Raw genomic sequence first — 12,836 nt, 5'->3', positions numbered from 1 at the left:
CTTGTGTTTTATTGACTATGCAAAAACATTTGATTGTGTGGATCATAACAAATTGTGGGCAACATTGAGAAGAATGGGAATTCCAGAACACTTGATTGTACTCATGAGGAAGCTGTACATAGACTAGGAGGCTGTCATTCAAATAGAAAAAGGGAACACTACATGGTTTAAAATCAATAAGGGAGTGTGTCAGGGTTATGTCCTTTCACCATACTTACGCAATCTGTATGCTGAGTAAATAATCCAAGAAGCTGGACTATATGGAGAAGAATATGGCATTAGGATTGGAAGAAGAATCATTAATAACCTGTGATATGCTGAGGACACAACTTTGCTTTCTGAAAGTGAGGATGACTTGAAGTACTTACTGATGAAGACTGAAGAATACAGTCTGCAGTATGGATTACATCTCAATATAAAGAAAAAAAAATCCTCACCACTGGTCCTATAAGCAACATTAAAATAAATGGAGAAAAGATTGAAATTGTCAAAGAATTCACATTACTTGGTTCTATAATCAATGCCAATGGAAGCAGCAGTCAGGACATCAGATGATATATTGTTGTCGTTATGCGCCATCAAGTCAGCCCCGACTCATAGTGACCCCTCCTTGACATATAGCACTGGGCAAGTCGGCTGCAAAGGACCTCTTTCAAGTGCTTAAAAGCAAAGATTTCTCCTTGAGGACTAAGGTGTGCGTGACACAAGCCATGGTATTTTCAATCACCTCATATGCATGTGAGAGCTTGACAATGAATAAGGAAGACTGAAGAATTGATGCTTTTGAGCTGAGGTGTTGGCGAAGAATGCTGAAAGTATCATGGACTGCTAAAAGAACTAACAGGTCTTTCCTGGAGGAAGTGCAGCCAGAATGCTCCTTGGAAGCGAAAATGGCCAGACTTCTTCTCACATACTTTGGTCATGTTGTCAGAAGGGACCATTCCCTGGAGAAGGATGTCATGCTTTGTAAGGTGGAGGGTCGATGAAAGAGGGGAAGGCCCTCTATGAGAAGGACTGACATGGTGGCAGTAGTGATGGTCTCAAGTATAGCAAGAATCATGGAGCTGGCTCAGGACCGGGCAGTGTTTTGTTCTGCTATGCATAGGGTTGCTATGAGTCAGAGACCACTTGACAGCACCTAACAACAGCAACAACAACAGGCAAAATATTGAATGATGCATGAAACATCAAAAGAAGATGGAAAGAATACAGAGTCACTGTACCAAAAAGAACTGGTCAATCTTCATCCATTCAGGTGGCATATAATCAGGAACCAATGGAATTGAAAGAAGAAGGCGAAGCTGCACTGAAGAAATTGGTGAAAAACAAGTCTACAGGAATTGACAAGATACTCATTCAGATGTTTCAACAAACAGATGCTATGCTGGAGGTACTTACTCATCTATGCTAAGAAATTTGAAGACAACTACCTGGCCCACTGACTGGAAGAGATCCATATTTGTGTCCATTCCAAAGAAAGGTGATCCCACAGAATGTGGAAATTGTCAAACAATATCATTCATATAAAGTAAAATCTTGCTGAAGACATTTCAAAAACAGTTGCAGCCATATATTGACAGAAAACTTCCAGAAATGCAAGTTAGATTCAGAAAAGGATATGGAATGAGGTATATCATTGTTGATGTCAGATGGATCTTGGTTGAAAGCAAAGAATAACAGAAAGTTGTTTACTTGTGTTTTATTGACTATTCAAAGTCATTTGACTGTGTGGATCATAACACATTATGGATAACATTGCAAAGAATGGGAATTCTAGAACACTTAATTGTGCTCATGAGGAACCTATACAGACAGGAGTCTGTCATTCAAACAGATCAAGGGGATACTGCATGGTTTAAAGTGAGAAAGGGAGTGTGTCAGGGTTGTATCCTTTCACCATACTTATTCAATGTATATGCTTAGCAAATAATCTGAGAAGTTGGACTACATGAAGAAGAACATGGCATCAGGATTGGAGGAAGAGTCATAAACAACCTGCAATATACAGATGACACTGAAACAGAAAGGAAACCAAGCAGCACTCAGGAAGAGAAAAGCAGGCAGATTTATTCACGCTAGCGGACAGCCGGTGCTAGTGCACTAAAACAGCTGGCCCCAAAGACAGGGTCTTTGGGGTTTTTACAGGGTCTGTAGGCTCGTGTGCAAGACTAGGCGGGGTTGTGGTGGCAGTCTAGGCAGGAAGGGGTTTTGAGCCGGGTGCAGCTTGAGCTGGGTGCTGGGTGCAAAAGGAGAACTCTGGGTGGGGAAGGGGAAAATGATGGGGGAGGGTAGCTGAGGTGAGAATTAAGGGGAGCTTTGGGGGCTTTTTCTTATTCATTCCCCCTTTTGATACCTTCCATCCTCATCGGTCTCAGTCTGTTGAAGTTTCTGGTATCCCTGGCGGGCTAGGATTCGGGTGGTGATTTTTAGACTAGGATGTTTTCTAGTCCTCGTTGGAGTGCCCGGAAGATGACTGGACCTATCATTATTAGGATGAGGATTCTCAGTAACAGTCCAAGTACAGATAGTATCCAAGAGAGCAAAGATGACCTGAGATTCCATGCGACTGCTTGTCCCTTCCGTCTTTGCTCAATGTGGTTTCAGATTTCTGTAACCTTAGTTACAAAGTTAGACTGGTTTATGAGATAACAACATTCCTTACCCAATGCCTGGCATACTCCCCCATTTTCAGCCAAAAGGAGATTCAACCCTCTTTGATTTTGTAAAACAACAGCTTCAAGTGAGCAAGAAAACCAAGTACCCTGGGAAGCATGGATATATACAGAGGTTCCATTGTATGTCAAAATAATGGTCTGGTTACAATAGGTAGTGAACCGGCATTAAGACATATTATAATGAGGAGAAATAAAACAAATTCCAGGTCCCTGTAAGTTCCCTCATGTGCAGTGAATTCACAATGTGAGGCCATCCATTTCACAGTTGTGGGTGTAGTTAAAACTACAGTACAAGCTCCCTTCCAAGGAAGGGTTAATTCTGTAGTAGTGTGTCTTTTTAATGGTATAAAGGTTCAGTAAGGGCGGAAGATGTTGGCTTCTGGAGTCTAGTCATTGCTCCTTCAGTAGGACCCAATTACCTGGATAGAAGCGATGAAGGGTGATATCTGTAGGACAAAATATCCTTCTGGAAGCAAACTGATTAATAATTTTTAGTGTTGCAGACAAAGCTTGCACATGTTTTCCTTAACAATTTTAAGGGTTTTTTTTTTTTGTTTTTTTTTTGTTTGTTTTTTTTGGTATAACTAGGATGCCACACTCAACTAGGATGCCACACTCTAGAAAACGGTCTCCTGTATAATATTTTATGTGGGCTTAATTTAAGCCTGCTTCTGGGGGTAACCTGGATCCATACAGGGCAAGAAGAAGTAAGTTTTATTTAAGATAAGTTGGTCTCTTGGCATATCTTAGCCAGTGTCTTCTTAAAAGTGTGTTTTATTTTCTCAGGTTTTCCCTGTCATTAGGCTAATTTTGTTACTTATTAGAACTGAGACTAGTAAATTAAACTGGGGTCAGTTCAATAGGGTTGACTCACCTCTACTGCTTTTCCGTGCTGTAGGGAAAGGTTTCCATCCATCTAGTGAAAGTATGTATAAATACTTGATTTTCCAGGAGTTATAAATTTTACTTGCCAGTCCTTGCATAGGCTGTTTTTTGTTTGTTTGTTTGTTTGAATTCCTTTTACCACTGGGAGTGGACTGTACTTTTGGATTGTTTCTGGCATAGGTCAAGTAGTCTTGTGTAACCTTTTGGATGGTTTTGTACAGATTCAGTCCTGCAATAAGTTTACGCAGCCAAGCATACATGGCATTTTTTCCCATAACCAGTACTAATTGCAGTGACAGTTCTGTCAGTTGCTTCTGTAATCTATAGCAGCAGGTAATTGCAGCAGGTTGTTTGTGAGGTCTATGCCTGGTCGAGATTAACATTTACTTGGAGCTTGTTAGCTGAGAATGTAACCTGAGTATTTAACTTGGTTATTAAGTCTTATTCCAGTAGAGTAACAGGGCATTCAGGCACATATAAAAACTTTAAGTTAATGTAGTACTCCCAACCTGGCATTCAAGAGGTTGAAGAAGATTTTTACATTATTGAAACTCCAGTAATGCTCATAGTCTTCTGGGACAAAGGGGTCTTGGGGATGTTTAGGGCTGAGGTTCCTTCTGTGCTCAGTAGAGATTCAATGGGCTGTTTTTCCCATAGCTATTGCCACCCAGGCTCCTCGTGGGAGATAGGAATTTGTTTAGTCTGCAACGGAGACCCTGGGCACCATTATTCTTGATTGTTGTTAGTTGTACTTACTATCTGTTGGGACCCGTTTGGTTGGGTTTGGAGAACTCGCTCTGGACAGTCCCTCTTCCAGTGCCCATTTTTCCTGTAGTAAGTACACTATTGAGGCCCCAACTTTGTTGGTCGGCCTCCTGGAGCAGGAGCTTGATTTGCTCCCTTTCTATCCATTGGGGGCCCATGGGGACTTACCTGATATGATCAACTTCGTGACAGGTCTCCCAGGGCAGCAGCCAGCAAGGCAGTCTGTTGCTTCATGTCTCTACTTCTGTTTCTCCTATTCCTGGTCCCGGTTATTATAGACCTTGAAAGCAACCTCTACAAGTTGAAAAATATTCATACCCAGTCCCCCTTCTAATTTTGACATCTGGGTTGGTGTCAGTACATGGATGGTAAGTTTTATATACCCATTTGAGGAAAATAGAAGGATTTCTCTTGAGGCCTTGTTGTACTTCCTGAACTTTTGAATCTGCTTTGGGCCCCCCGCTTCTGGAGCCCTACGACAATGTGTTCCAACCTTGTTCTGTCCTCTGGGTTATTGGGATCCCACTCTGGTTCTGTTCCTGATGGCTGTGGCCCCTGGCTAGGCTTTCAGGTTGGAGGTTATAAAGTCTGTGTTGGATTCTGTTCTAGCTTTCTTTAATACCATCTGCTTTTCTTCAGGGGAACCAGCCACGGTGAATGGCACATGAGTCCAAACAAAACCTCCAGTGCTTCCTTCATGATTTAAACTAGCTGGAATCTGCTGTAATGGGTATTGCCCTGACGGATCTGGCCTAGACACCTGGTCAAATTTTACACCACTCTGAGTGTGTGTTGGGGAGAATGTTTTCTGAGGGGCAGATGTGGAGAAACAGAGTCAAGGTAAGGGTCTTTAGAGTCCCGAAAAACTCTTAAAATCCGCGTCCCTTTTTGCGAACTTTTGTTTTGTTTGAAACAAAGTGAGGACTAACTTTAGATGAAAGTTCTTCCCACCTTTGATGTCTAACTGGATGTTATCATAGTTCTGACTTTTTGTTTTCGGACCATTTATTCCCAGATTCACCAATGTTGTGGTCAGATGGTATCAACAGAAAAATACCGATTATTTTTTTTTAATATGCTCAAAATCAAAATGAGCCCTGTTTCTCAGAATACAGCCAAGGGGGCTCCATTCTGGTATAAAATCTTGGTTATTAAATTTCCAATCACACTTACATTCATTTGAAACTGTTGCACTAGTGCCAGACACACACACTTTTTACACACAAATAGATCAAGTAAAATTGAACCAAAATAAGTGTTTCATTTTAATTCAAAGGTTTTGTTTTGTGAACATTTGCCTACTTTTCAGATCCTTTTCAAACCTTTATGACTGAATTTTAAAATTTGAAGTTCTTGATTCTTTTTAATCAGTAGACATGAATTTATTTCACCTGAAACTCTCCCTTTACGTCCCTTTTTTATGTTCTGTTTGTAACCTTGATTATTTGGAAGGGGATGTGTCAAAGAAATTCACATAACTTAATATATTAGGGTATTCTTGAAAGTTTTCTATCATCATTTTGCTGTAATGTACTAACAATGGAAAATGTTTTACACTAAACAGTTTCATCAGCACAAATTTAGAGAACCAGGAAGTATATTTTCAGTCTGAATTTTTTTAAACATACATTGGAGAGAGGTTTTTTTTCCTTTACACATGAACCTCCTATATTTATTATAGCAAGAGTAATGATGAAAATAATTATAATTTTACTTCTCGGGGTGTAAACTCTTGTAAGTTCCCTTAAACAATTAAATCAAAGATTCATTTATTAAAATAATAAAATAAATTTCAAGTTCTTAGCTGAAAATCACCAGTAAATGAGTTTTAATCCTGAATTTAAGAGCAAGAAGAGATAATCTAATCTGAAAGAAATGTTCTGTCAAACTGGACAGTCAGTTGGGACAATCAGTCCCAAATCACAAGTCAAAGGCCAGTTAAAGGTAAAGAAAAAAAGGAAGAGAATTAAGTAACAAAAACACCAAGGGGCCAGACCAGGTTCTAGCAAAACAAAGTTTCACCAGATCAGGCTTCTCAGGAAGGGACTAAGAAAACAATATTAGATAGGTGGTGGATCCAACGATGGAGCTGATGGAGAGACAGAAGGGTATGGTGTAATATGTGTGGGGGTTCATCTTCGGGTGCTCCTTGGTGAATGGGTGGCTGTTTCTCTGTTCGGCGTTGGCTGGTTGTTGTTGTTGTTGTTGTTATGTGCCGTCAAGTCAGACCCGACTCATAACGACCCCTCCTTGAGTTTCCAAGGCAGTATCACTACGGAAGTAGATTGCTCCATCTTCCTTCCGGGGAGTGGCTGGTGGGTTTGAACCGCCAGCCTTCTGGTTAGCAGTCAAGTGCCTTAGCCACTATGCTACCAGAGCTCATAGTTAAGGGATTTTGCTGTTTCCTATTCCAACATACACAAATCTATGAGGGAGGGGTCTGGGTTATGATGAGCCATTGGTCTATATATGAGAAGTGGTCTGGGTGACCTGGGTTGCTGGTCACTATTTTCCAAACTGCTTGAACTTTTGAAACTTCTAAGGTGCCCTCTGGGGGTCACCCTACCCCAAAGGTTGGCCACTCTCTCTCACAAAAGATTCTTAACCTAGATGGACTGAGGCTAACACCATAATACTCTTTAAATTCCTTTGGAAAAGTTTTGATCATGTATTCTAACACAGTAGATTTACGGGGGTACCTCCCATAGTGATGGTGGCGCACACAAAACAAAAGACACGTCCCGAGGACCTCTCTGATGCCTGGTCATCCGCCCTTCTTATGAAGGTTTCAGTGGGTCGTTGGCTAAGGTGTCTCCATATAAATCCTGGAGTGGAGGGAATGAGCCACACCGTTATGCCAATCCTACCTCACACGGAATGCAACTTCAGGCCCATTCAAATTCCACGACTTTTCATCTTGGAACTTCACATATATCATTCACATTATATATTCACACAGACAGACAGACACCCACCCCAACAAAGCTGAATTTGCACTCCTTATTGGAGGAGTCTATATCCTCCACCCTCCTTCTGGCCGAACCCAAAGAGGTCAGAGGGGAACCTCTTATCTGGCCTTTCATCTGTGGGGACCCTAACCCCAAAGGCTACCCAGGAGGTGATCAGGCTCCTCTTCTACCTCTCAGGATGGGCCCCTGGAACGTCTGAGGGGACTCTAGCCCCAGAGACTCCTACCAGGGGGACTCAAACCCCCTTTCCTTAGCTAAAAGAATTTGGAAGAGAAGAAGGTGGGATCAGGCCTCCTTACCTCTCCGGAGTCTGTCTTCAGATGCTAGTCTTTCCTCCTTATTCTGGTCCTGGCTTCACCCGCTCCTGGTTGCCCAGAAGTCCAGATGGGTACAAGGGGACCCCTTGGAAATTATGGGGTGGTGCCTCTCGTTGCATCTATCTTTTCTTCCAGGGTGCCGTGAGGAGGCTCAGCCAGTCGGCTCAAGGGGCCAGCTGGCCTTGGTTTCCTGGTCAGGGAACTAAATGAAACAGAAAGGAAACCAAGCAGCACTCAGGAAGAGAGAAGCAGGCAGATTTATTCATGCTAGTGGACCAGCCGGTGCTAGTGCACTAAAACAGCTGGCCCCAAATACAGGGTCTTTGGGGGTTTTACAGGGTCTGTAGGCTCATGTGCAAGACTAGGCGGAGTTGTGGTGGCAGTCTAGGCAGGAAGGGGTTTTGAGCCGGGTGCAGTTAGGGCTGGGTGCTGGGTGCAAAAGGGGAACTCCGGGCAGGGAAGGGGAAACTGATGGGGGAGGGTAGCTGAGGTGAGCATTAAGGGGAGCTTGGGCGCTTTTTCTTCTTCAACACCACCTTGCTTGCTGAAAGTGAAGATGACTTGAAGCACTTACTGATGAAGATTAAAGACTATAGTCTGCAGTATGTATTACACCTCAATATAAAGAAAACATAAATCCTCACAACTCGACCAATAAGCAGCATCACAATAAATGGAGAGAAGATTGAAATTGTCAAAGATTTCATATTACTTGGTTGTACAATCAACACCAATGGAAATAGCAGTCAAGAAATCAGACAATGTATTGCACTGGACAAAATCTATGGCAAAAGACCTCTTTCAAGTGTTGAAGAGTAAAGATGTCTCTTCAAAGACTAAGGAGTGCCTAATCCAAGCCATGGTATTTTCAATCACCTCATATGCATGTGAAAGTTGGAGAATGAATAAGGAAGACCAAAGAAGAGTTGATGCTTTTGAATTGTGGTGTTCCAAAGGATACTGAAAGTACCATGAACTTCCAGGAGAACTAACAAATCTGCCCTGGAAGAAGCATAGCTGGAATGCTCCTTGGAAGCAAGAATGACCAGACTTTGTCTCATTTACTTTGGTCATGTTGTCAGAAGGGACCATTCCTTGGAGAAGGATATCATGCTTGGTAAAGTGGAGGGTCAGCAAAAATGGTGAAGGTCCTCAATGAGACAGATTGACACAGTGGTTGCCATGATGGGCTCAGCCATAGCAAGGATTGTCAGGCTGGTGCAGGAGCAGGCAGCATTTCATTGTGTTGCAAGTAGGGTCACTGTGAGTCAGAGCTGACTCGATGGCACCTAACAATAACAAAAGACCTAAATATGAAAATCAAAACTTTGAAATGTTTTGATATTCAACTACAATAAAATTTTAAAAGTTTTGCATGAAAAAGATACAAAAAACAAAGCAACAAATCTAGCCACATCAAGTTTTTTAAGTTTTTACTTTTTAAATATGCACAAAGATCATGCAAATAATATCAGATATAATAGACTTTAAGACAATATCTCTCAGAAGAGATATAAAGATGGACATTATATAGTGATTAAAGGGTTAATTAAGTTAGAATATTTAACAATCATAATTATATATGCACCCAACACTGGGACATCTAAGTATGTAAAACAAACTGCAGTGTAGTAAATTACATGGTATGGTTTTTCTAGCCATCATCTTTGTAATTCTCGCTTTGCCATGAGTAGCTGATTGCTAAAGTTATCCACCTGATGTATTTGTGTTGGAGCAGCACAAAGCAATTTTCTGGAAATTTCACTCTCTCTCAAGTGTGTAGAATTCTGATGTTGGGATTGGTTAGTTTTGCCACTCTAGTAGGCTCAAAATGAACCCTCCTGGAGACAGATGGAATTTCTTTCACTGCTGGCTGAGAGAGACATGCTGCTGAGAGAAAGACAACCAGCTGAGAGAGAGATATCCAGCTGAGAGAGTTGGTTCACTGAGAGAGACTGAGTGTGTTCCTGACTTGAATTGTAGCCTGTTTCTTCCTTAACAAACCCCATAATCTGTGAGTTCTGTGTGGCCACTGCAGTGAATTATCAAACCCAGCAGAGAGGTGGTTGGTGCCACAGGAGAGATGGTTGGTGTTAAGGGTGGTAAGAGGGCTGGAGGGTGGCAGCATCTCTGGCCTCATAAGAATAGGCCTTGAGCTGATGGTGGTGATTCTTTCTTCTTCTTGTGGAGTTAGAGGAGGTCAGAAGATGCCACCTCCTTGCCCCTTTAGCACAAACACTGATTGAATTGAAGGGAGAAATATATAGTACTAAAATAATAGTTGGGTACTTGAATGCTACACTTTTGATATTGGACAGAATATCTACAAAGATCAAAAAGGAAACAGTGGACCAGAATGAGCCTATAATCCAAATAGATTTAACAGACATATATGGAACACTTCACCCCAAAACAGCACAATATCGATTCTACTCCAGTGCACATGGACGATTCTTCAGGGTAGACTATATTTTAAGTCACAATGCAAGTCTTGATAAATTTGAAAAGATTGAAATCATACAAAGTATTTTCTCTTATCACAATAGAGTGAAGCTAGAAATCAATAACAGAAAAAGACATGGAAAACACACAAGCATATGGAAATTAAACAACACACTATTAAACTACCAAAGGCCAAGGGGGAAATCACAATTTTTTTTTAGAGTCAAATGTAAACGGAAGCACAACATACCAAAATGTATGAGATGCAAAGAAGGTAATACTCAGAGGAAACTTATAGTAATAAATGCCTACATAAAAAAGAAGAAAGATCTCAAATTAAAAGCCTAACTCAACAAATCCAGGAACTAGAAAGAGAACAAACTAAACCCAAACCTACAAGAAGAAAGGAAATAACAAAGATCAGAGCATAGATAAATAAATTTGAAAACAGAAAAATAATAGAATCAGTCAAACCAGAAGTTGGTTCTTTGAAAAGATCAATGAAATGGACAAATATTTAGCTATTGTTTTTGTTGTTGTTAGGTGCCATTGGGTCATCTCTGACTCATAGTGACCCTATGTAAAATAGAACAAAACACTGCCCAGTCCTCTGCCAGCTTCACAATCCTTGCTATGCCTGAGCACATCATTGTAATCACTGTGTCAGTCAATCTCACGGAGAGTCTTCTCCTTTTTCAGTGACCCTCCATTTTACCAAGCATGATATCCTTCTCCAGAGATTGGTCCCTTATGACAACATGACCAAAGTAGGTGAGATGAAGTCTGGCCATTCTTGTTTCCAAGGAACATTCTAGCTGCACTTCCTCCAGGACAGATTTGTTAGTTCTACTGGAAGTCCATGGTACTTTCAATATCCTTTGGGAACACAACAACTCAAAAGCATCAACTCTTCTTTGGTCTTCCTTATTCATTCTCCAACTTTCACATGCGTATGAGGTGATTGATAATACCATAGCTTGGGTTAGGTTCACCTTAGTCTTTGAAGGGACATCTTTACTCTTCAGCACTTGAAAGAGGTGTTTTGCCACAGATTTGCCCAGTGCAATACATCATCTAATGTACTGACTGCTGCTTTCATTGGTGTTGATTGTGCTAGACTGACAAAAAAAATAAAAGATGCAAATTACCAAGAAAAGTAAATGAAAGAGGGGACATTACAACTGACCTGATAGGAAAAAAAAAAAAAGAGAATTATGACAGAATATTATGAACAACTGTATGGCAACAAACTGGATAGCCTGGATGAAATGGACAAACACTTAGACCTACACAAACTGACTCAAGGGGAAATAGAAAGTCTCAACAGACCCATACCAAATGGAGAGGTCAAATCAGTAATCAAAAACTTCCCCATGAGAAATATGCCCTGGACCAGATGGCTTCACTGGGAAATGCTACCAAACATTTAGATATAAATATATACCAATACTGTTTAAACTTTTTTAAAAAATTAAAAAAATAAATAGAGAGAAGTAAGAAATACCCCCTAATTCATTCTATGAAGCAAACATTATCCTGATATCCAAACTAGACAAAGATATCACAAGAAAATAAAACTACCAACATCTCTTATAAATATAGATGCAAAAATCCTCAACAAAATACTAACAAACAGAATCCAACAGCATATTAAGAGTTATAAACAGTTGTACAACTCAAAGAATGTAATCAGTATCAATAAATTATATGTGTAGAAACTGGGTAATTCATGTATTGTGTACATTTTTAACAACAAAATAAATAAATAAAATTTAGGGGGGAAAAAGAATCATACACTATGACCAAGTAGAATTTATTCCAGGAATGCAAGGATGGTTCAACATTAGAAAACTCAATCAATAAAATACACCACATTAATAGAACAAAGGAAAAGAAATACATGATCATCCCTTGTACAAAAACATTTGATAAAATGAAGACTTTCTTGATGAAAATCCTAAAGAAAATTAGAATTGAAGGGAATTTTTTCAATATGATTCAGGGCATATATGAAAAACCAATGACCAAGATTTTACTTAATGGAGAAAGACCAAGAGCTTTCTTCTGAAATAAAGAACAAGAAAAGGGTGTCTGCTCTCACCAGTTCTATTGAATATTGAATTAGAAGTCTTGGCCAGCACAGTAAGTCTAAAACAAATAAATAAGTAAAAGGTACCTGTTCTGGTTACCTAGTACTACTCTGATAAGAATATACCACAAATTGGATGGCTTGAAGAAACAGGAGTTTATTCTCTTAGAGTTTGGTGGCTTTCAGTCCAAGTTCAAAATGCCAGGCTCTAGGGGCTGGGTGAAAGCCCTTCAACCTTGGGCTTCAGCTCTGCCTCCTGCTTCTGGCCCACTGAAGCTGGAGGCTTTTCTTCACTCAGCTACTTGCTGCTGAGACTGACAAGCCCAAGGTTGACAAGTAATAAAGCACAGTCCCAATACTACCAAATCTCAGGGCAGGCCATACATCCAAGTCCATTAAAAGTCCCAAGATTGGCAGAGCATGGCAGGCTGCTGAACAACAACTTAGCTACATGCAGGGTTCAAGCATGCCATAAGCTAGAGAACATTCCCCAAAGCTTCCCCTTATATACAGGAAGCAGACCACATGCTAAGGCAGCTACTCAGCTGCTCGCAGTAGATTCCATCATAGAGTTGATTACCAGTCTCATCATGAGGACTACTACATCCAGCTGCCCAGCCACTCAACCAGGCCCAGCCAAGTTAACACAAAAACTTAACTACCACAGTACCCAACTTGGAAAAGAGGAAGTAAA

This window comes from Orycteropus afer, unplaced genomic scaffold (assembly GCF_000298275.1).
Source record: "Orycteropus afer afer isolate SDZICR_OR568_19922 unplaced genomic scaffold, OryAfe1.0 scaffold00916, whole genome shotgun sequence".
Classification (NCBI taxonomy): Eukaryota; Metazoa; Chordata; class Mammalia; order Tubulidentata; family Orycteropodidae; genus Orycteropus; species Orycteropus afer.
This window is presented reverse-complemented; position numbering follows the sequence as displayed.